This window comes from Epinephelus fuscoguttatus, linkage group LG17, assembly GCF_011397635.1.
Source record: "Epinephelus fuscoguttatus linkage group LG17, E.fuscoguttatus.final_Chr_v1".
In the NCBI taxonomy this organism is placed as follows: Eukaryota; Metazoa; Chordata; class Actinopteri; order Perciformes; family Serranidae; genus Epinephelus; species Epinephelus fuscoguttatus.
The window spans coordinates 37,955,112-37,978,868 of NC_064768.1; the positions used below are offsets into that span (position 1 = coordinate 37,955,112).

The 23,757-nt window shown below is 41.4% G+C and overlaps 1 protein-coding gene across 1 annotated transcript in view; it reads left to right on the forward strand.

The window, feature by feature from the left end:
- Positions 1 to 8,176: 8,176 nt before the first annotated feature.
- kcng2 (potassium voltage-gated channel, subfamily G, member 2) overlaps positions 8,177 to 23,757 on the forward strand; it is a 38,197-nt gene continuing 22,616 nt past the window's right edge. The window contains exon 1 of the mRNA XM_049602045.1: positions 8,177 to 8,657. The gene's annotated coding sequence lies outside the window, so the exon portion shown is untranslated. The remainder of the gene's footprint in view (positions 8,658 to 23,757) is intronic.

The window sequence follows — 23,757 nt, forward strand, 5'->3', positions numbered from 1 at the left end:
TAAGTTGTTAAGGTAGTATCGGCACAGTCACTACCTGGAGCTTGCATAAACGGAGCCTGGGTTTGTTGAAGGTGGCAGTGCTGTTTGGGCAGAGAAAGCCATGCGTAAGTAAGGTAAAGGAGGTTATTGGGTTGGTGCGGGGAGCAGTGAGACCTGGCATTAGGGGAGTGTCTCTGGGACGCCAGAGATCACTGTCTAGCCTCCTGGAGGTGTCGTGGGACCAACTAGACGAAACACTGGTGAAAGGAGGTTCCCACCTGATGACCCCAAAGACACGTTAGTTATCACTGCTCACTGGTCTGTATAGTTAAGCCTTGCCATAATAGCTTATTATAGGGCTTAGGAGGTTATTCACTGAGTGCTGATCCTTTCTCTAGAGCACAAACTTCTTGTGTTTATTTGAAATGAACTAATTCAACACAAGCACTCCAAATTAAAGGACTGAATTAGCTCAGCTTGAGTAAACCAAACCTGCTTGCTGGGCACCTTAAAACCAGATCTCCTTTGTCTATAAACTTGGGTTTCAGCTTTATTGACAACATACAAGGACATGACTTACGTCAGACTTTGAGCTCATTCTTTTTCCTGCACCAGAAGGTCTGTATGCTGTCTGATATCAACAAGCTGTGAGCTGAGCCCCAGCGGACTGACAGGTAGCTCATCAACAGCTTGTGTCATTAATATTGAAGCCCTCTCTGCTGGCCTCGGATCACGACGAGATCTTCCACAAGGTGAGCATCTCATTACGACAGCGGGTCATAACCATGGTTTTAGCTGATTCATAATTTACATTGGGCAAGGAGGCTGCACGTGTTCACTCAGGTTGAGCTGCAGTGCCCTTGAAAAAACATCCTACGGTGTAGAGGGAATGGATCAATATTCCCAGCAGAGCCAAATGAAAACCACAAAGAAATACATTTAATCCTGAGAGGGAAGCATCAATATTTTAAAAACAATAACCTACAGAGATGCAAAGTCCCTCCACTTCTGGTGTCCCCTGAGGGGCCTTATTTCAGAAAATATATGTATGGTTGTCATCGTGAGAGACAAATAATGTTTCTGATCCAGTTTGATTGCATCCTTATTTCTAGAAACAATTAATTGGTATTTAGATCAAGAAACATCCTCAGAAACAACCACGAGCTCTGAAATCTGCTGTTTGCTTAGATTTGTTTCATTGGGTCAAGAATCTCGTTAAACTGTATTTTCAGATTTGTCATGTGTTTGGGAGCCATGCAGTTTCTCTTCAGCACTGTCATTCGTATTTTGCTGTATGTGTGTGTGTGTGCGTGTGTGTGTGTGTAGACCAGTCTGCAGCTTTTCTTAAAAGTAATAATGCGAAATGTGAAGCAGCAGCTGCTGTCGACAATGAATAAAAAATAGATGAACAAACTTTAATCAGCATCATTTCATAAGATTCTTAAGAAGTTGTGCAGATGGTTTTACTCTTAAAATAAGAAAAAAAAAAATCATTCCCCTGCTGGGATGCCATGCAAACCACATTTTTTAACTTGCTACTGATTAAATCTAGCTCAATACTATCTTGGATTTCTTATTAAGACAAAGTTAGATATATTTTAAAACTAAAATCAGGTTTATTTTCTAATGCAAAACATGCCTGACAAAATTATTTTTCTTTTTATACAAAAAAGAAGACCCATGTCTCAGAGACAAGGCTTTTTTATATATATATTTGTCACACACACACAAAAAAAAATGACACCGAGAGCATCAGAATATGATGAGTAGGGATAAGATCACATTGACAGTCTTGTGGTGGCAACATCAAAGGCTGGTGATTGCATTTACGCTTCAAAAATCATAAAAGTGTAGATCATTTGGGAAGATTATCTTGCTGAACAAAACATGTAAGTGTCATAAACTTGTCAAAGAGCTTACTTCCTGCGATAATCTGAAGTCTAATAGAAAAATCAAATAGGTTTTTTGGTGAGGGAGCCGGCACAATGTTTACTTCCAGGTTTGCCTGCAAAAAACCAACCAACCAACCAAACAAACAAACAAAAAACAAATGTCTACACCACCACTCTATGGGGAAATGGTTAAAATAGACAGCTAACAGTCCGGAACAATGGATTACAGTTAGCTCTCAATGGGAAAATGGTTAAAATAGATAGCTAACAACAGCTGATATGTTTTGCTAATTCATTAATAGGTGACTGGTTAAATTTGATGACAAAAGAAACAATACAATATTTGGAATATAACAGCTGACATCGCTAAAAAATGATAATTAAATGGTTAAAATAGATAGTTGAAATTGGATAAATAGTGTTAATATATGACTTTAAAGTTGGTCAAATGAAATGCTTCAATACGTAGTTGAAATTGTTTGCAAAAAGTTATGGACAAATGGATGAAATGTCCAGCTGCTGTCCAAACCACATGTTACATGAAAACACACATAATTCATCCAAATTCAAATGAACACATTTGGAACATGACAGATGGCACCTACCTGGCAATTTATGGCCCGGAATTAAAAACATGCCTAATGATCCTAATGCCCAGGTCAGACCAAAGATTCAAGAGACAAAACCAATTTGGGCGGCAGCATCTCACTATCACTGTCCTCATTCATATTTTAAGAACATACAAATTACATTCAGCCACAAATTAAACCTAAAAAGTTCAAATCAGAACGGAAGTACAGAGAGTTGTTGACTAGAGATGATACACCATCTCATCTAGTTGCATTGGTGTGAATCGGCAGGTTTTAAAGGGAAATTTCGGTTTATTTCAACCTGTTTCCTATTGTCCTAAATTTGTTTCAAGTGACTAGTGACATAAAAATAATAGTTAGCATGTTAGCTGTTAGCCTAGATACAGCCGGGGCGCATAGTAGCGTCAGACCTGTTAAACGTAAGTGAACGGGCAACCTTCAAGTGCAAAGTTAGTCCACTAAACAAGCTTTTTTTCCACAAAGACCGCCTCATATTGTTAGGATAAATGTCAGAGAACATATAGAAAACGACATGTAAACGTGTTGTCTTACCTTACCGGTGTGCTGCCATGTTTGTTTACCATTTAGCTCTGCTTTCCAAAGCGCGGCCGAAATATATCTCGCGAGCTCTAGATAAAGCCCAGCTGGATACTACTCCAGGTGGAGGTGTCTCGTCCTCGGTCACATCCAGACCTTGAAAATAAGGCTGCAACCGGTCCCATTCCTTGCAACAGAGGCATTCCTCTTCTGTGGGCACTGGGGCACAGCATTCACAGGTACACCACCAATCTCCAGAGCTACGCAGCCTTGCAGCAGCCATTCCTCCTCTCTCGTCCTCTACCTGTTGCGCCTCTCTCTCTCTCTCCTCCTCCATTCTTCAATTTCACAAAGCTCTTCATCAGTGTATTCTGGCTCAAATAAATCCTCCTCCACAAAGTCGAAGTCTGGCAAAAAGTCAGCCATTATTCTATAAATCTTTCATAAAATAAATGAATGAACTTTTCAGGCTACTGTCCGGTTCTGCCTTCCAGCTGTTGCTGCTTGTTCTCGCGAGATTTCGTGCTTTGGAAAGCAGAACTAGATGGTAACATGTCGTTTTCTATATGTTCTCTGACATTTATCCTAACAATATGAGGCGGTCTTTGTGGAAAAAAAGCTTGTTTAGTGGACTAACTTTGCACTTGAAGGTTGCCCGTTCACTTACGTTTTAACAGGTCTGACGCTACTATGCGCCCCGGCTGTATCTAGGCTAACGGCTAACATGCTAACTATTATTTTTATGTCACTAGTCACTTGAAACAAATTTAGGACGATAGGAGACAGGTTGAAATAAACCGAAATTTCCCTTTAATAACCTTGCAGAACGACACATTGCAAAAAGTCGCCTGTTTCAACTCATCTTGTGGCGAATCTTTGATCTGAACTGGACATTAAAGACCAAGGAAAGTCTGTTTTTGTGCCATTAGTGGGAACAAGCATCATTAAATGACAAACAATTCTTAGTCCTGCTCTGTGTGGAGAAAACAAGGCCTTATATTGTTCGGTTCCAGTCCAGTACAGCTTCAGGCTTGAGAGCACGTGAGGTTGGAAACATGTCGTGGCCATAATTGCAGGTTTAGCAGCTTGTTACTTGCGCCCCACTCACTTCATCCCCCCTATAGAGGGAGGAAGGAGCCGAGATGATGAAGTCAAAGTTTATTATGTACCCACGTGGCTGATGCAGCATATTCGAAGCATGGTAATTCATCAATGTCAGACGCTTGTGGAGAGCGGCTAATAGCTGTATCAGTGTAACTCTTATCTTTCAGACTGTAAACTCATTGTGCTGATGTTTTTGTTTTTCTTTCTGCCGTGAGTATGTACGCTTGTCATGTAATGGATGAAAACCTAAAATAGCTGCCTGACTCAGAATGGTTGAATTAAATATGACTTTACACAACAACAAACTTCCATTTTCATTTCATCAAGTGGCGTGAACTGAAAACACCTTGGAGAACACACAGTGGGACAGAGAAAGTCTAGAGTCTGGCCTGTGTGAGAGAGATGAATACAAGGGAATGGATGGCAGATTAATAATGTCTGTCTGCAGACAAAAGGGGCCCGGGAGGATCTCTTACCTTGATGTGAGCTTGAATTAACTGTAGAAACACACCAACTGAAGTCGGAGACCCAAACAAAGAGAGGAATGGATTTGCAGAGTTCAAAACTCCTCGAGGGGACATCTGAAGGGTTCCTTTTTTGGCTGACTGTGTGAGTTTCCCTGCTCCATTAAAAAGTCCAATTAACTATCCCCAAATTTAAAGGATCTCTCGCTATCAAATCTTTATGGTCTTTTCTCCTTAGAGTCATCTCATTGGGTTATTTTTGATTCGAATCAGGACATTTTCCACTCAGGATTATTTTGCAGGATTCCATCTTCCTTCCTGGATGCCTTCAAGGTCCAGACTCCACACTTTGTACGGCTCCTCTCCAAAGCCCGGACAGGAGTGACATGGCAAAGTAAAGTAAATAATAAAGTAAAGCAAGACTTTGTCACTTTTGAATTAAGATATAACACGTTCTCCTTCTGACAAATGTAGAGTTATATTCACAGCTACTGATCGACAGCCCTGTTTTCATCAGTGCACTCAGGGGTTTTGCTGCTACAGTCCAACTTGGATGGGTATGATGGTGGCCAGTGTTTGCAAACTGCAGATAGATATTGCTGAATATCACACATTACTATGACTCTTCTCCACTTGTACTACACTATTACTCTTACCTGTAATTGCCACAGCAAATGTTACATAAGCTCCCTTTAAAGTCAGTGCTTCTCATAGATGATGATTGTAAATGAATTGGTTGCTGCAGGTGCTTCACTTGACCTTTTTAATGACCCATACATGATTGTGTCCAGTCATGCTGTCTATAGGCTCTAAAGTGATGACACGACTGAAGCATATGTGCACAGATGGAGGGCAGTCTGGGAGTTTTGTTAATTTAAAGGGACAGTTCACCTCCAAATCAAAAATACATATTTTTTCTCTTCCCTGTGGTCCTATTTATCAGCCTTGATTGTTTTCGATGCGACTTGCCAAGTGTTGGAGATATTGGCCGTAGAGACGTCCGCCTTTGCTCCAATATAATGGAAGTAGATGGCACTCAGCTTGGGGAGCTGATAATGTCAAAATAAAATGATTTAAAAAGAATTTGCCATAAATCATAACCCAGATAATCCATCAGTATGATCTCACCCCAGCTTGTCAAACATCACCGTTTCGTCAGTAGACTTGCAGTTCAATCAGGAAAGACAGAAGAGTGAAGTTAAGATAATATTTAATACAGAATATGAGTGTACAGATTAACAGATGATTTGTGCTAATTAAAATCTAACAGAAGTCTTTGGCGATTTGACACCAGAGGGAGATATTTTGAGCAGCAGCAGGAAAAATCCCCCCATGGAGTCCAGACACTGGTGGTGGTGGTGGTGGCTGCTGACTACTGGGATGTATGAGGCTGATGAATCCGTAAAGACTACACGGTGATGGGGAGGTGGAGGGTGCGCATGACGGCAGCAAGAAAGAACCATATCTAAAATGAGGAGCAGTAAGATGATAGGCTGACAGAGAAGGTGTGTCGCTGTGCTGTTGGTTGATTGTGAATCAGCTGATGACTCAGTTAACTTACCCAGACAATGTGAGTGAGCATGCGTGCAAGGAGTGAACAGCAGGGTGAGAAAGAAACTTACAGAGTATAGATAACCCCCTCTGTCCTGCTGTTGACATTCCAGGACATCATGTCAGTTTACGCTTGTTACATGAAGCAACAGTTTCTGCTCAGTAGATGCAGACAGTCTCTTTCAAAATAACCTACAATGTCTGTAAAACACCACGTTAGTATTTTTATCTCCTCATGAAACAAAAGCACGTGGTTAACTTTAGAAAAAAAACCTAAGTTTTGCTTATAAAAGTGAAGCGAGCAGTGGGCTCTTGGGTGAAAGTCCAGGTCTGGTGGACCTATCCACCACCCCTCCTGCCTGCCCTATGGGGACTTGTCAGCTCTTTGCATTACATTTCTGCTGGCGATGTTTCAAACTGACCCCACCTGGCAGTGTATTAAATCGCGGTGAAAGGTGCATTTGTGTGTCGATATAAACCTGCCAACTGGATCACTGCGCAGAAGGAAGCGTGCATCTACTCATGGACGAGGGGCTTGTCCTTGTGACAACATGAATGGCGTCCTCCTCGGCTGAGCTGTAACATTAGCTAGCTCAGCAGTGCTAGGTGAGATAGCAGCGGATGGACACTTCCCTCTGTGTGATGATCCAGTTGGCGTGCGTAGTTTGGTGGAAAGAAAATAGTTCCCACTTGAAACTGCTCACAACAAGGTCTGTGGATTATCTTGAGTAACTGGGTCATGATTTTTGGACAGACACATTGCTGTTGAGTTTTTTAAAATTTATTTGTTTGGCACACCACAAGCTGAGTGCCATCTAGTCCCATTATATTTGAGAGAAAGCAGACATCTCTACAATCGATATCTCCAACACTCAGTCACACCAAAACAATCAGGACTGATACATAGAACTACTACTACTGTTTTTGTTTCATTTTGGGGTGAACTACCCCTTTAAAGGGTGACCCCACCAAATTAAAACATAAATGTCAGTTCACTAGTCATGAGAGAACTACTCAGCCTCCTTTATTGTGGATTTTAAAGGATGTACTATTTTTTTGTCTAAAAGAAGTCCAGTCAGTAAAGGTTAGATTTATTTCCTCCGTGTGGATCTGTTTTTTCAAATCTTCTTACAGAGAGGTCAGAGGTCAAACTCAAAGTAGCACCTCTGAAACTGGCGGGTGTTCACCTTGTCATTTGGCTGACAGGTTGTTTCTACAAGCAACATGCAGCCCCTAAAAACACCCACCTGTCCTCCATTTCTATTTTTAGTCAGTGAAAACTGTTCCTGTTTAAAATCTGGCCTGAGTCATTTTTTATGTCACCACATTTACAGCTTTCACCCTGAGCTGTTAGCAGGCATTTAGCAAACCAGATACCCTGCAAATGGATGCTTCTACTGCCATCACCACTGTTTACTTTGGCATCAATCAGACTCCTGCAATTATTGTCTCTCTGCTGTCTCTCATTTTGAATACACTCAGCTGAGCTGACGTGGTGTTGACAGACCGGAGTGGAATGAAAGAGAAGCTCCTGCTGGTCTGCATAGCCACACCTACTGTACTGTATCAGCTGGGTGTGTCTGCCTCTGACTTTGTGTCCAGTGTGGTTTGTGCCTCGGCCACAATATTAACACTGACATACTGTGCATGTCTCAGCTCTGTCAGACAGTTCTGTCAGTTGTCTTTTTCAGTTTGGGAGTACATGTTAAAGAGCAAATGTGATGAGCAAAGTGTGCCAGAAATAAATGTCTGGTCCCTAGTAAATAAAATTAACAATGAAACATAATATAAGGTGAGATAAAATGATGAGTTAAATGACCTACATAAGCTTCTGTCACTGACAAACTTTACAAAGCAGAAATCTTTTTATAAATAAGATTAGAGCAGGTTTTGTTCCAGGATATAATGAGGATAATGCAGTCCAAATTATTCACAAGACAAGAGAAAAAAAATTAGAATCCATGCTAATCTCATAACAGTAGAAGAAAAGCATAACAAACACTCCCCCTGACGCTGTGGAATTGTACTGAAGCAGTCGTGGTTTCCCAGAGACGCAGTTTGGCAGAGCGCAGCGCAGCGCACCGCGGAGCGCGCAGCTCCGGACACACCTGAACAGTCAGAGCGGTGTGACCATCAGTGAGCTGGAGACAGTCCTTCACCTGCTCCGAGCCAAACACACACACATACACACACTGCTCTGCAACATCTGCCACGTCGCCTGTGATGGAGAGAGGAAGAGTGTGACGGAGTCTTTGCTGATGTGGAGTAACATGTCTACCTCTTTGGCGTCTCCGATGGATCAAATCAGTCTTCTGGGGCTCGGCGGACTCCGCGCTCATATTTTGAACGTGTAAACAGCGACTTTAAGAAGCCATAAAAACTCCGTGCGGCGCGTGAGCGCTGCAAATTGAGCGCAGCGTTAATTGTACTACGATGTCCCAGAGCATCTGCGTGGAAAACTTAAAGGCATGCTGCATATTGAGGGCTGCGAACGTGCGAGGAGGCTGAAACAGATGGACACGAACCCAACAACACACTGGGTGAGTCTAATAATTAGGATGGTTTTTATCACATTAATGGCTGGGTTTGTTTTAATAAAAACACAAAGAGGTCTAAATTGTCAAATGCGTTTGGAGCCGTGACGAGAAAACACTGGAACAGTCAAATAATGAAGACACAAGTGTTTTATAATGATCACAGTCTATTTTCATACATGTGACAAACTTCTTCCATGTCTGTGACATCCCGCACTGGTCTCCCTGTAGGGGGAGGTACTGGGACTAATGGTGCCCACTTAATGCTTTTATTATGTCCTCACTGTGATTTTTATTCATTAAAATGATCCTATAATGTTCCTGAAGGGGCTGAGTGATTCCAGAAGTGTCCTTGTGATACTTAATGTAGCCCCTTGTGTTTTGTTATTGTTTTATGGACAGAGGAAATTAGATTTTAAAGATGGGGACACAAACCCTCAAAAGGGCTTCAGTTTTTTAGAACAAAATATAACCATGTTTGGGGGTTTTTCTCATAAATTTGATTTGTCCTCTTCATGAAATAGATGGTCATAACAAACATATTTTACAAGAGGAAAAAGTGATGAAATTGATCAATATATTGACTCATCTCATAGGTGAAAAGGTGCAGATTAAACCACTATAGAGATGGTGGGGGTATCTATTTAATCTTGTGTCATTTTTCACCTATTGCTTCCATTAAGTTCAAATTTGCACTAACAGTACCCTGATATCTGCCCTACACCTCAGAGCAATAACATCTGTTATGAAGCCTAGAAGTCTTTATAAATACAAAATGTATACAGAACAAAGAGAAGAAAGTAACTTTGACTTTAACTGATGGGTATGTTGGCTCTGCTCAGGCCATCACATTGATTTAAAAACTTTGCACAAGAACAATAAAGGTCTTGCAATAAAGAAAAATATGTTCCAAGTGACGAGAGACTTTTTATACCTTTGGAGATAAATGAAAAATAACATTTTAACCCCATTTAACTACATGGAGCTCAAGATTTCAGAATGCATCTTCTCTTACAGCATTTAAAGTAGACATACCAAGCTCTGCTATAATAGATACTGTTACCACTTTTAAAGATTTTAAACAATTAAATTAAACAAAATTCATTTTAGTTCCCTCCATTCAGTCTCTATATGATTCCTTAAATCTTCTCAGGCTGCTCTCAGCCCTAGAGTGGTCTCCTCTGGTCTGAATCAGGGACTCATGTTGTTCCAAAGTTGTGTAATTGCGTAGAGTTGGTTCATGTTCTCACAGCAGCATTTACAAGAGGACCAGATCAAATGCCTTGTGTGAGAAAGCAGCTCTTGATTGGTCAGAATTTCCATGTGGGAAAAATCCAGGAAGTAAAGCAAACGTTGAAGAAGAGTACACTTGCAAGATAAATGTGACACTTTCTAATGTCACAATGGAGGGACAACTACGCAGGTTGATTTTAGCGCTGCTCATCGTGGACTATATTGCTGTCATTGTTCATTTTAGTCAAAGCATACAGTTTGAAAACGAGGCAAACGCGGCTCCAACTAGAAAACAATGTTTTGATGCATTGGATGTGCTGAATGTGCATATTAAGGCAGTACAGGAGGAGGTGCACATTAATAATCCTCCAGGACTGTAACATGCTCATGTTTAACCCAAACAATGTGTCATGTGACTGCAGTTGCTTCACATCCAGGTCGGAACACCTTCTCACCACAAACCAACCGCAGACTGAGACCACCTCTTCATGAAGGTCACGGTCCAGTTGTTTTGGTGCACACCTGAGTGTGATTGCTGTGTTCACACCTGCCCAAACAAACCGCACTGAGGGGGCAAACCAGCTTGAGTTTGATTGAACGGATACTGTTACCACTTTTAAAGATTTTATACAGAATTACTTTTGACATTATTCTCATTTCCATTCTCTCCGTTCAGTCTGTATGTGATGTCCTACAGCTTATATAAACACCAGTCCAACTTCCATACCTTTTTGTTAACGTAAAAATATAACATTAGTGTTCGGCAGGGGCGTAAATATAGACAGTGCAAGCAGTACAGTTGCACTGGGGCCCATGGGGTGAGGGGGCCCATAGAGAGAGTAGTTGGAGGGGCTGCTCTTTCTCGAGCAGAGAACGGGCCCTTGCGAGCGATTCAACTTGCCACCTGAGCAATATGCCTGTGTTTAAAGAGGAACACACAATAAAATATTAGCTCTCGAGAAGGCAAACCCATCTCTGTCAGTTTTTTCTCTTTTGTTAAATATAACAAAATGATGTTTATTTACATAAACTATAAATTAAATATTTAAAAATCCATTTAATGAATATTTTCTTATTCTATTTGGCATTTTTGTCATATATAAATTTGTAGTGATGGCTGGTAATATGTGTGTTGACGTCCAGTGTTCAAGTCTGTATTTGATCCTGTGACGATACTTAAATACTTAAAATATACGGTAGATGTTTCGGCACAAAATCTGGCACTAGGGCCTGTCATGATAGTGTGCACTGGGGCCCATCCTTACTACCGTACGCCACTGGTTTTCAGTCTGTATAAAGTGGAGAGGTATCGACAAAACTGCTTTCTGAAAATGTGCAGGGGACATGTCCCCCTGTGTCCCCCCTGTAAATTAAGCCCCTGCCTATCGGGGTGTTACAGGAGTTAGTCAGGCTGTTAGCTTTAATTTCAGGCTGTCTCCTTCCAGCTCCTGTCATCACACATAGGCCTCTGACTCCGAACTCTGCTTGACTTTAAATGTGATCAAATTTGTAGGAGAGCAGTCCTGCAGCTCCCCCTATTTAGACAAAACAAACCTTTCTGTAGTGTTGTCCGTGGATAATTGGATTGACCTGTCAGTATGTGAGTAAAGCAGTTACACCATAAGTAGATGAGAGGCCTTTTTAAAAAGCTGCCATGCCTCTCAGAGACATCCCCCTCTTCCTTTCTTGTATGGATTGTCCATATATAATGTCACAGCCTCTCGTCTGCTGGGATCATTAACCTGTTGATGTGTGGAGACGGATGGCTGTGTGTCTTCCGCGCAGTAAATCCTCCTATTAAAGCACACACCGGTGGGCTCTTGAAACCGGAGAGAACAAACTAATGAGAACAGATTGCGTAGAATATGGCAATCTGTTCTGAAACATGGTGGTTTTTAACATGTCATGCATCAGGTTTGCCTTGTGACCAAACGCTACAGCTACTCATTTCACTCATTAGTCGTCCCACTCTGTGGCTGAAGGTGGGCTAATGGGAGCCTGCAGACGCTCAGGCAGCAGTGACACCAGATAGAAAACCACTGCTGCACTTGTTGTTTTTTGCTAAGAAACATAATGAGAGTGTAAAAGAGAGAAAGGAGGAGAGAGAAGGGAGATGTGCCACATTCTTCATGCGTTTGTAGGCGGCTGTTGTTCTTTTTTGTATTCTGCTGTGATCTCTAAACTCACTGTCCTAATAACTGCGCTTCCACACAAACAGCACACTCTCCGCTTTCAGGCTCGCCATCAAATAGATCCTTTCCCTTCCAGCAATTTATTCAGCCCATTATCTCCTCCTCCCTGTCTCACACTTTGTTAAATCCAGCCCTTTCAATCAACTGATTGACGCTGACTGTCAGGCTCCCAGCGCAGGTTTAATTTTCACTTAGAGATTGTCACAGTATTTCTGGAACTTTTGAGAAGTAGCACCGATGTAAAGCGTGAGAGACTGGGTATTAAGTTCTGACGTCTTCAGCAGTGGCGCGGGCAGATATTGTATTTTGGGTGAGCTCATGGAAAATGACTGGGATGGCTTTTTCCAGAATAACTGGGAGAGGCTGTGGTTCCTCCAAACATCAGGGACTAATTGTATTCCAGGAACTTCCCACAACTTGTTTCAGTGTTTCACATCAGTCAGTGCTCCCGTGATCTTGATCGTTCCGTTTACGGTGTCATAAAACTCAGCCTGAGCTGTCGTAAGTCAGTCTGTTTCTCATCTTGACGTTCTGACAAAATCAAACATGTTTAATATTATTTTAAGCGTTTAGTCTTGGCTTATGCAAATACTGAAGTTTAATGAAGTTAACATTGTCAACAACCAATAGCTGTATTCTCTCCAGCATTAAACAGGAAGCAGCAAACCGGGTAGACATTAAACATGGAGGGGATGTGAGCAAGTTTCGGTTCTCTTATAGTGTGGAAAATGAGGAGGAACTGGTTGAGTTGTGGAGTGAACAAGGGTCGGTGTTTAATTCGGTGTGTATCTGATCCACCAACCAGCACTAACTTCAGTGAGAAATCTTTTGAAACAGTTCACCTCTCATTACCACGGTGTCCTCGCTAAGAAGTAGCGATTTGAGGCGACAAAATCCAAAATGTAAAATCTTTTATTTTAGTTATGTGCTTATGCTGCTACGTAAGGAATTGTTGATATGTCAGATTTCTTAAAGGTCCAGCGTGTAAGATGTAGTGACATCTAGCGGTGAGGATTGCAGATTGCAACCAGCTGAAACTTCTTACGCTTAGAATTCTTCAGTGTTCATTGTTCGGGAGGTTTTTACTGGGAGCCGAATTATCCGCAGAGGTCTCGTCCTCTCCAAAACAAACAGACTAGAAAATTAAAACCAATAAAAGCAGGTTCACATTACAAATCAGTGTCTCTCCACCCTGAGCCTCACATTGCAGATGCCTCACTTGCCCAGCACCTGCAAACGTGTGCTCTTCCTCTCTAAAACAAACAGACCTGATGTTTCAAACAGGTGAAATCACTGAATAAAGCAATGGCACATTACTTTCTCCAATACTGTTTGGCATATCGCACATGACCGCTAGCCTAGCACCTGCTAATATTCCTCTTAAAAACTAATGGACTACGTGATTTAAACAGGTAAAAACACAGATTAAATCAGTTTCATATTTTTAAAAAAATTGCGTTTTTCCAATGATCTTGTCGCAGAGAGGCTTCTAAGGGCCCGTCCCAATACCCACCCTTAGCCCTACCTCTTGGCCTTACCCCTACATTTGTGCGTTCCCGCGAGGGGTAGTGATGTCCCAATTCCTTTTTGCGTGTAGGGGTAGGGGGCATAATGAGGGGTAGTGGGTATGAAACTAGCCCTTCTGAGTGAGGGATTTCAGATGCTGACTTGCCAGAGAGGGGTAGACATCGCCATGGCTACCACTGAGCAAATGACGGGCAAAAAAGCTCATACATAGCTAACGTTACTGTCGTCAGGTTGCTTGTTAGCTAGCTAGCTAGCTCGCACTATCTGGCATCTGTCATCTGTCCTGCTATGCAAAATTGTCAGATTTTTTAAATTACTATAACACGCCAGCTAGTATAACTATGCTGCCTTGTAATGTTAGCTGGTTAGCTATCTAGCTAGCAGAAGTCCGTCTGTCATTCATCAAATGAAGCATGATGAATACAGCAAACAAGATAGGTAGGATGAACTCAACCAGAGACTCCATTGTAGATGCCGGTTGGAAATGTAGATGGCTCGCAGCTTCCTGTTTAAAATGCTTACGTATGCGTCAACGTAACTGACGTGGTGACGTAGTGAGTGGTGTCCCAATTCCTAGGGAAAGATTTCAACCCCCTACCCCTTGTTGCTTCATTTCGAGGGCCAAGGGGTAGTGGGTAATGGCTAGGGGTAGGGCCAAGGGCTAAGGGGTAGTGGCAGGGGGGATTGGGATTGGGTCTAAGTACAGTTGCCGACATGAAAATGCGAATGTCCTTATTTAGAGCCAGTGTTTGTTTTGTCTGTTCAGATCTACTGTAGAAATATGGTGGTGCAACATGGTGATCTCTATAGATGAGGATACGCTCCCTAAATTAAAACTAAACTATACTATATATGTAATACGTCTCCCTTAATCCCACACACTGGACCTTTAAAGGGAGTTTGCTGTAAGATTTTCCACCAGGAGCAGGATGAGAGATAACATCTCAAGGGATCTAGTTGTAGTCTTGGAAATAGTGACCCTGTAAGATCTCCAGTCTTTGCACACTCACATGGCCTTGACTGTGAGAGGGTGTCAGACTTTAGTCTTTTAAAAGCAATATCAAAGTCTGTCAGTGTATCGTCAGTGTAAATCAGAGGATAAATTCAACAGAAACAAGTCAACAACAAATCAAGTTTATATTTCTTTCTTTCCTTATGTATATTTTTTAAATTTATCATTGCAGAATCTGTTATGATAAAACTTGGCTGGGTGATCCAGTGTGCAGTGTGGGTGGGTCAGTGTCACTCAGGCCCCTTATTGGCTTTGCATCTGGTCACCAGTCTGTTCTGCAAAATCGAATCTCCCACTTACTGAGAATCATACAGCTCCACACTCAACAAGTTAAGAGTACAAGTCGTTTTGCTTTTTTTCCAGTAAGTAAATGAATGAGCTCTGGGGGTAAAGAAAGGCTTGTCTGCTTGGATCAACCCATTTAGCCCATTTATAATTCATACTGTGGAAACCAGGCCACATTGTTGCATCATTTTCAATTATGGACATTATGAAGTGAATCAATAAAAAGCATCTCTTAAGTGAGACGAGCTGGTCAACAAAATCATCACTGCTTGTGACTCAGACTCTAAAAGGTGCTCTCCATCTCTGCCCCTCAGACTCTTACGCATGTGATTATGTTGTGAGAAGTACTCTGTCCGTGATTATTGCAGTTCAAGAGAGACATTTTGCGTCATTCTAGATTGTGAAATCGTTTTCTCCCCGCTGATTGCTGTGCTTCTTCTGCAGGCCAGAAATGTAATTGTCCTCATATTTTTGAGCACAGACTGTCAGTGACATAATCTCGCTGCAAGGAGGACCAATCAGTCTGATTTAGGAGCAGGTCAGGTGATAGTTCAGTGTCATTCAAGAGCTCTGTGTCCCAAAAATAGACTTCTGCTTCAGGCTTTTACAAAGATGAAGACTGAGTGGATGTGGGAAGGCAGGTGTCTCAGTGATGCGTGAGGTTGCCAATTTATGCAAAGAGGCATGTAAATTATATTTGCATTAGCAACTGGTGGTAAAAGAACAAAGCAGAGTTCAAAAGTACTCCACCTTTTTTCACGTACTATCTCTGAAGAAGGAAAGAGAAATCCACCTTGGAAGTATTTCTTAAAAGAAGCACTTTAACCTGCAGCTTTGTGGAAAGAAACAGAGATTGAGGAATGTTTTTCTTTCGTCACAGATCCAGATTGAGCGTCTGAAACACAAGTGCTCAGGGTCACAGGTCTGAAGCAAAGGCCTTCTGTGTTGAGGATGAAAGGAAAGAACATGACCTCACCCCGACTAATGAGGATGAGAAGGATGTAAAGTAGTCGAAATGAAAGCCATTTTTCACTCAAAATCACACAGTAAGAAAATTGTTGCATTAGCAGCCGGGTTTATTAGATTAGAAAAACTGTTTTGTGCCAAAGCCTTGTTTGTATTTGTTTGTCAGTGACATAATATTACGACTTACGGGGAAATTTAAGGGGTACAAATACATTGCTTTCTTCTTGGGAAATACTGGCCATTTCTACCTCTTGAACTCCTTCAAATGAAATCCTCTGAAAAGGAAACTGGCATCCAAACCAACACTTGTAGGAATAAGGGTTCAAAATAGGTTCTACAAAGGACCATTCGCTTCTGAAGACCCCTTTTTGGAAGGAAGGCTTTTTCGAGTTCTTTTGCTGTGTTCACATTGGGTCGTGTTCACCATGTTCATGAGAAGAGTCGAGCTTGACTAAGAGCCGATCTCAAGAGCCATGACTCACTAGGCAATATGTTTTTGGCCATTGTCTTTATAATGATGGGATTGTGGGTCGTTAAGCTCGGGATATTTATCAACCTTAACAACTAGTCCATAGCCATTGGTAGCTTTGTCACCTTCTACCTATGCCAATCCTCAATGCCTATGTGCAGTTTCACATAGATTGACCACGTCAGTGAGTAGAAAAACGTGGGACAGACAGAATGACTGACTGACAGAATGACACACTGACAGTTTCTGTGATTATGTACAGCATACCATACCATGACTTAGTCATACCAAAAATTAGAACAACAACACCAACATTGGTCCACAGGGGGAGCCACAGCGATCGGTCGCATTTTAGCCATGTTGAAGCATTTTTCTGTTGTTATAGCGCCACCCAGTTGCCAATTAGAGTTAAATGTCTCCAGTCACCTTGAGGCGTCCTGTTCTACATATCTACCAAGTTTAGTAAAAATCCATATGGCGGTTAGGCCTAGATAAGAAATGAGCTCTCTAGCGCCCCCATTTTGTTTGATGGGCTCAATAATGGAGGGGTCCCCTCAGATTATGTGTGGTCATATGCCTACAAAGTTGCGTGGTGATGGGTGAAACCCTTGAGATGTTATACACCTTTATGTGATGAGCCACGCCCTCCGCAATATTCATTGCCTTATAGAAGCTCAGTTTTAGTAGGTTTTCCAACTTTTGCCAAGAGGGAACTTTAGATATTGCTCCCTAGATTATGTTCACCCAGTTTCATGCAGATCGCTCAAACTTCCTAGGAAGAGATCCATTTGAAGTGTTTTTCAAAAAATTCAAAATGGCGGAAAATCTATATAAGCGGAAGTTATGGGTTCTTGAGGCAAATGTGTTCCTCATGAGGAGAGGCATCTCTGTGCAAAGTTTCATGTCTCTACCACATACGGGGCATGAGATATGCCCATTCAAAGTTTGACATTTCAGTGGGTTGCTATAGCGCCCCCCTTTGGCCAATTGATGTAATATTGCTTCATTGGCATCCTCCCATGACCCTATACCACTGTGCCAAATTTCACATGGATTGACCAAGTCAGTGAGGAGAAAAACGTGGAACACGCACACACACAGAGTTTTCGTCATTATGTAGTAAGATGAGTCTCTTCTCATCTGTTCTTTGTCACACACGAGACAGCTACAGCTACAGAGTTCTTTTTATATATCAGTGGTGAGGAGAGGAGTCAAGCTGCCATAGGAGTGGAGGAAAACAGCTGCTTTGGGAGCTGGTACATTCAAGCAGAGAGCAAGTGGGGGAAAATGCGTTTAATTCCAGAGCCAGCGAGGCTGGAAATGATGAAGTGGTTTAAAGTGCTTTGGGGCAGTGCGTCCGGGAGCACTGATGTGCGTCTTGCCACTGCGGGTGTGGGGTTGTACATTTGACACGTGTCCTTCACTGCAGCTGTGTTTTGGCCTTGATACTGTGTTCACACATGTGTTTGGGTTTAGGCAACAAAAGCACATGGATGGGTTTGGGGAAAAAGAACAGGCCTTTTGGGTGATGGTTGGTGGTTGTTGGACCCATCTACCACCCCTCCCACCCACCATACTCGAACTTCTGCCGCCTTAATTAACGTTGTTGTTCTGCCACATTTCCCCCTCAAGCCACTGCACACCGTTAAACAATAATGACGACCAGCCGTGTATCATGCCAACGTGAAAGGGCGGCATTTTTTGTTGATGTCTGACGCTGGAAGTCACTGACCAAGCACTGGTTTTGGACGACTTCGGAGTGAGACAGGGTTGTCAAGGATTCTCAACCTTAAATATTTAAATGTACCTGTGTTTCAAATGGCACTTTTTAAAATGTAGATGTATCTTTTATCCTCTTAATTTATTTTACTTGTGTTCTGCTATAGTTGATATTGTTAACACCATTTTTTGCCATACAATGCCACATGTTCTCCCTTTGTTTTTCGGGTACCCAGTACTTGGCATTTTGTATTTGGTTGCACTTATGACCATTTATGTTGAGATATGAAAGGTTTTACTAGGAAGTAAAAAAGGTTCTCTATTGAGACAAGCTGAACAACCTCCTGTGATGTGTGGTAGATACTGCCTTACAGCCAGAGAGATCGGAAACCACTCCATTAGATCATCAAAACATCCACTTCTTTTTCCAAAAAGTTCTTTTTAAACTTCTAGAACAAATGATAAAATTTCCAGCACACACAATACAAAAACTTTCTTCACCTAACAGCTTGTATTACTTTTACACTTTTGTCAGTGTGTGTTCCTTCAGAAACAGTCCAAGAATACACAACTGTGGGCATACAGGTATTTCAGAGCAGATAATTTTAGACAGGACATTCAGTGTGTTTTTTAGGAAACCCCCGAAGTACTGTACATTTACACAGTCCTCTGAATATATGCTGCTGGTGTCAGGGATGTGCACAGACATTTTGAGGGGGCACGGCTATTGTCAGATATGGTCATTTATTTCATTTATTTATTTCATCAAAAATCAATGAAATAAAAAAATCTGAATGTAGTGACAGTATCAGCAATTATGACAAAAAGTTATTTTTATAAAAGTTATATAGTTGTAGCTTTAATCTTGTATTCATAAATGCAAGATTTTCATAATAAGCAAGCCTAGTTTGCCATGTTGTGTCTCTGTGCAGCTCCTCCTATATAACTTGAATTCATTCTCTCTGTGCTCCTTGAAGCCACCCCTGGGTGCAGTGTCATGCTCAATAAACTGCTCCTGTCAGAAGCACTTTGCTGAGTCGCTGTCGAGGTGCAGCTCTCTGACCCCCTCCCTCAGAGAAAGCGGCCTGTTTCAAAATGATTGTCCTCACAATAGAGGAGTAAACTCTGAGGATTGCCAGAGGGCTCCCACTCTTAATTTGTTGTGATGATGTGCCCAGTCTCCCTACATCAACGCCACCGCCTCAGGTCCAGTGCAGTCATCCTTAGTGAGTAAAGGATCGCTGGCCTGTTGCTGCACTAACAGCGCGTGTTACCGGACTCTGTATCCAGATGCTTATGTTAAATAAAACAAGATGTGTCTCATCTTGTTAAGACAGCACAGCTTCAGAAATGTGTAATTAGATCTAAAAAGCTGCTGTTTTCAGAAGATGTGAACAAAGTAAATCCACACAGACTGACACTTTGTGCTGTTTGAGCAGGAAGTGATGACACTGGTCTGATTTAGCAAAAGCAGCCGGCAGTCAGACATTGCTGTCCTGTTGAAATCAAAACTTTTAAAAGTAGCTTTTTTTGCTTGATCATCAGCTTTTAAAATTCTATCCAACATTTTTTGTCACAGCACCCCGACCCCCTCATACAGTATGTATGTATGCAGGCTCTTTTCATGCACTCTGCCTTGCAATTTGCCTTGCTGCATACATGGGTTACGTATTCAGCAAGGCTGTGGTAACGTGACCAAAGTGCTGACAGGAGTAAAGAAGGATGTAATATAAAGAGTAAAACTCTGAACACAGAGGTAGGTTGGGGGGTGATGGGTCAAACAAAAACAGGACTTTCCCCCAGGAGACCGATGTTTGTTTCCTGTGTGAAACCAAGTGAACTTTGAATTATTTTAGGGTATGTCATCACCATGTTTCCTTTCCTAAATTTTAGCCTACGTAACTTTACGTTTAATACATAATACGTTAAGTACATAATGTGTTGACACCCAACTATGTTTCTTTTCCTAAAACTAATCTGTGTGACTTTACATTATGTCTGTGACTTTACATTTAATATGTAACTATACGTTACGTGATGATGCCCAACCATGCCTCTTTTCCTCAACCTAACCTACGCAACTTAATGCTAAGTATATAACGTGACAATGCCCAACCATGCTTCTTGTCCTAAACCTTACTTAAATAACTTTACGTTAAGTGTGTTACAGTATGTTAAATACGTGCGGCACGGTGGTGTGGTGGTTAGCACTCTCGCCTCACAGCAAGAGGGTTGCCGGTTCGATCCCGGGCGTGGGAGCCCTTCTGTGCGGAGTTTGCATGTTCTCCTCGTGTCAGCGAGGGTTCTCTCCGGGCACTCCAGCTTCCTCCCACAGTCCAAAGACATGCAGATTGGGGACTAGGTTAATTGGTGATTCTAAATTGTCCGTAGGTGTGAATGTGAGCGTGAATGGTTGTTTGTCTCTATGTGTCAGCCCTGCGATAGTCTGGTGACCTGTCCAGTGTACCCTGCCTCTCGCCCGATGTCAGCTGGGATAGGCTCCAGCCCCCCCGCGACCCTCAAGAGGATGAAGCTGTTAGAAGATGAATGAATGAATGAATGAATGAAATACGTAACTTTACATCAAGTATGTAACTTTACATTACATACGTAATGCGATGATGCCCAGACATGTTTCTTTTCCTAAACCTAGCTTATGTAATTTTATGAAAAGAATAGAATTTTACATTATGCAACTTTACATAAAGTACATAACGTGACGCCCAACCATGTTTCTTTTCCTCAACCTAACCTATGTAACGTCACGTAAAGTATGTAACTTTATGTTTAATTCGTAACTTTACGTTAAGTACATAATGCGATGACACCCAACCATGCTTCTTTTCTCAAACGTAGCCTAGGTTATTTTACGTTAAGTACATAATGTGACAATGCCCAACCATGCTTGTTTTCCTAAACCTAACCTACATAACTTTACATTAAGTGTGTAACTGTACATTAAGTATGTAACTTTACATTAAGTACATAACATGGTGGCCAACCATGTTTCTTTTCCTAAACCTAGCCCACGTGATTTTACATGAAGTATGTAACTTTACATATAATATGTAACTTTACGTACGTAATGTGATGATGCCCAGACATTAAGTATAGAATTTTACATTAAGTATGTAACTTTATGTTTAAAAGTAACTTTACGTTAAGTACATAACGTTACAACGCCCAACCATGCTTCTTGTCCTAAACGTAACCTACATAACTTTAAGTGTGTAACTGTATGTTAAGTACGTAACTTTACATTAAGTACGTAACATGGCGGCCAACCATGTTTCCTTTCCTAAACCTAGGCTATGTAATTTCATATTAAGTATGTAACTTTACATTAAATACGTGACTTTATGTTAAGTATGTAATGTGATGACGCGGAGACATGTTCCTTTTCCTAAATCTAGCCTATGTAACTTTACGTTAAGTACGTAACTTTATCTTTAGTGGGTAACATGAGGATGCCCACCCACATGGGGTGCTAATTCATGAGATATCGCACAAACCGTATCCGCATTTTCATAAGATATCAGACAAACTGTTGTATGAGCATACGTTAATACATTGGTTTTAATTATATTATATTATATTATATTATATTACATAATAAAGGGCGATTTATAATCACTCAGAATAAAAGCCAGCAGGTGCTCTGCAGATTTACAGATGAATCTTTAACGTAGATTATGATACACTAAATCTGAAACATGGATAAATACACTAATATTGATTTCCTTTGATTCCAAAATGAAAATGACGTTATATTTAAGGTTTACAAGAGCAGACAAAATAAACAAACCAAAATGTTCCAGGCATTTTAATTGTACATGTGAGCGTGCTGTTGATGTGGGGGAACATGACCTGCCCTGACTCCACTGACTCAGGGTTGAGAGAGCCAGAACACAAACATGATGTTGGGAATGTGAAACACCACAGTGAAATACCACAGGAAATGTGCTTCAGACAATGTTGTATATCTGAGCTGGAAAGCTTTTTTGTGTCACTATGACAACTGACAACCTTGAGTTGTGTCATGACATGAGTTGCAGCATAACTGCATATTAAACACTGCGATTTTGATGGTTATTTTTATACTCTGTTTGATGTGTGAGGTGGTAAATCTTGTGAGCCCATCTTAAAATCACTAAAACTGGACCCAACGTACTTTCAACACAGGAAGAGCAAGATGTCATCCATAAATAAAATAAATATATGTAGAGTTCAGATCAGTTGTTCTTTTATGTCCCGTTCTTTCTTTCCTATTTTATTTCACTCAGACATTATCTTTAAGTGTATCCATGGGGAAATTATGTTCAATTTTATGTGAAGTTTCTCTTTCTTTTCGTCCTATTAGTTCTTTCTTTCATGCATTTTCTTTAGTTGCTGTTGTAGTCAGTACTGCCCACAGTGTTCCTTTTGATCTTCAGAATACAGACTGTTTGTTTTTTTTTTTTTTTTTACAAGAAAGCCTGTTTTGAATAATACACTGTTACAGAAGCTGCATGTTCACATAAGATGAAAAATGAATAAACCATTACCACATAGATTCAGTAGTGAACATGTGTTACTGCACATGTATAGCAGCTCAGTTTATATCGGGCTCATTGTGCTGTGATCAGGCCTACATTGTGGTGTTGATTTTCCGCACTTTGTTATACAATGTTTGAAATTGTCTCGTTCCACAGCCTGGTGATACAGTAAATAGAAAAACAACATGATTAATTTCTCTGCACTGAGAACAGGCTGCAACTTGACACTGAGTTGCTTTTGTTTGGGCTTCCTGTGCAATTAGACTCCAGAGAAGTTGTATTTGATGTTCCTCTCTAAAAATACAGACTGTTTTGACATTAAAGTCATTATTTCTGTGCTCTGTTTTCAGTCCAATGAGAAAGTTAGTTAAAAAGTGATGCTAGGACTCTGTGAATCACTTTACAAATTAGATTTTCTTGTGCAAAGACTACATGTTCTTCTTACTGCGTTTGACTGGGTTTCAGCCACAGACTCCAAAAATAATGGACGTAGCTACCGTGAGGTAGATTTCTTTCAAAATGTCTCCAGTCAAACAATGCCTGAATTTGTCCTTATTGCACTGGAGGATCTGATTCTGGACCGTCCTGACCCCTTGCCAAATCAACAAACTTTCATTTGCTGCTGTCTCTGAAGCTGCTCTCTTCCTGGCGAGTTTGCTCAGTTAGCATGAGCTAACACAGCAGCAGTGCTAACACCCAACACTGAGCCATTAAGTGGTCCCTGCAAACTCACACCAATACCGAAACAACTTACTCTGTGATTAAACCCGTAAATAAACGTTAGCTGTGTGATGCTAACAGTTAGCCCTGTCACTGTGTGCGTTCACGGGATGATTTTGCGAGGGCACAGTTGCTGCTTCCTCGGCTGAGCGCCACCCACGACAATTGTGATTCATTTAGAGAAACAGTCCTACAGCAGAATGATAATGTGTACCTCCAGACCTATCTCAAGCGCAGTCACAGGGCTGTGGAGTTAAGTCTGGCTACGCAAGACTACTCAGTACAAGATGCTCTCATAATTCAGTCAACAGACATAGCTGTGGCTGGAGCAGCTATGTGGAATAATGCATGAAAGTCAATGCTGACCAGCATTGTGACCAGGCCTTAATAGAGGGAGGAGACACAGTAATCACGTCAGTGGGGATAATGGCACACACTTTTGGACAGT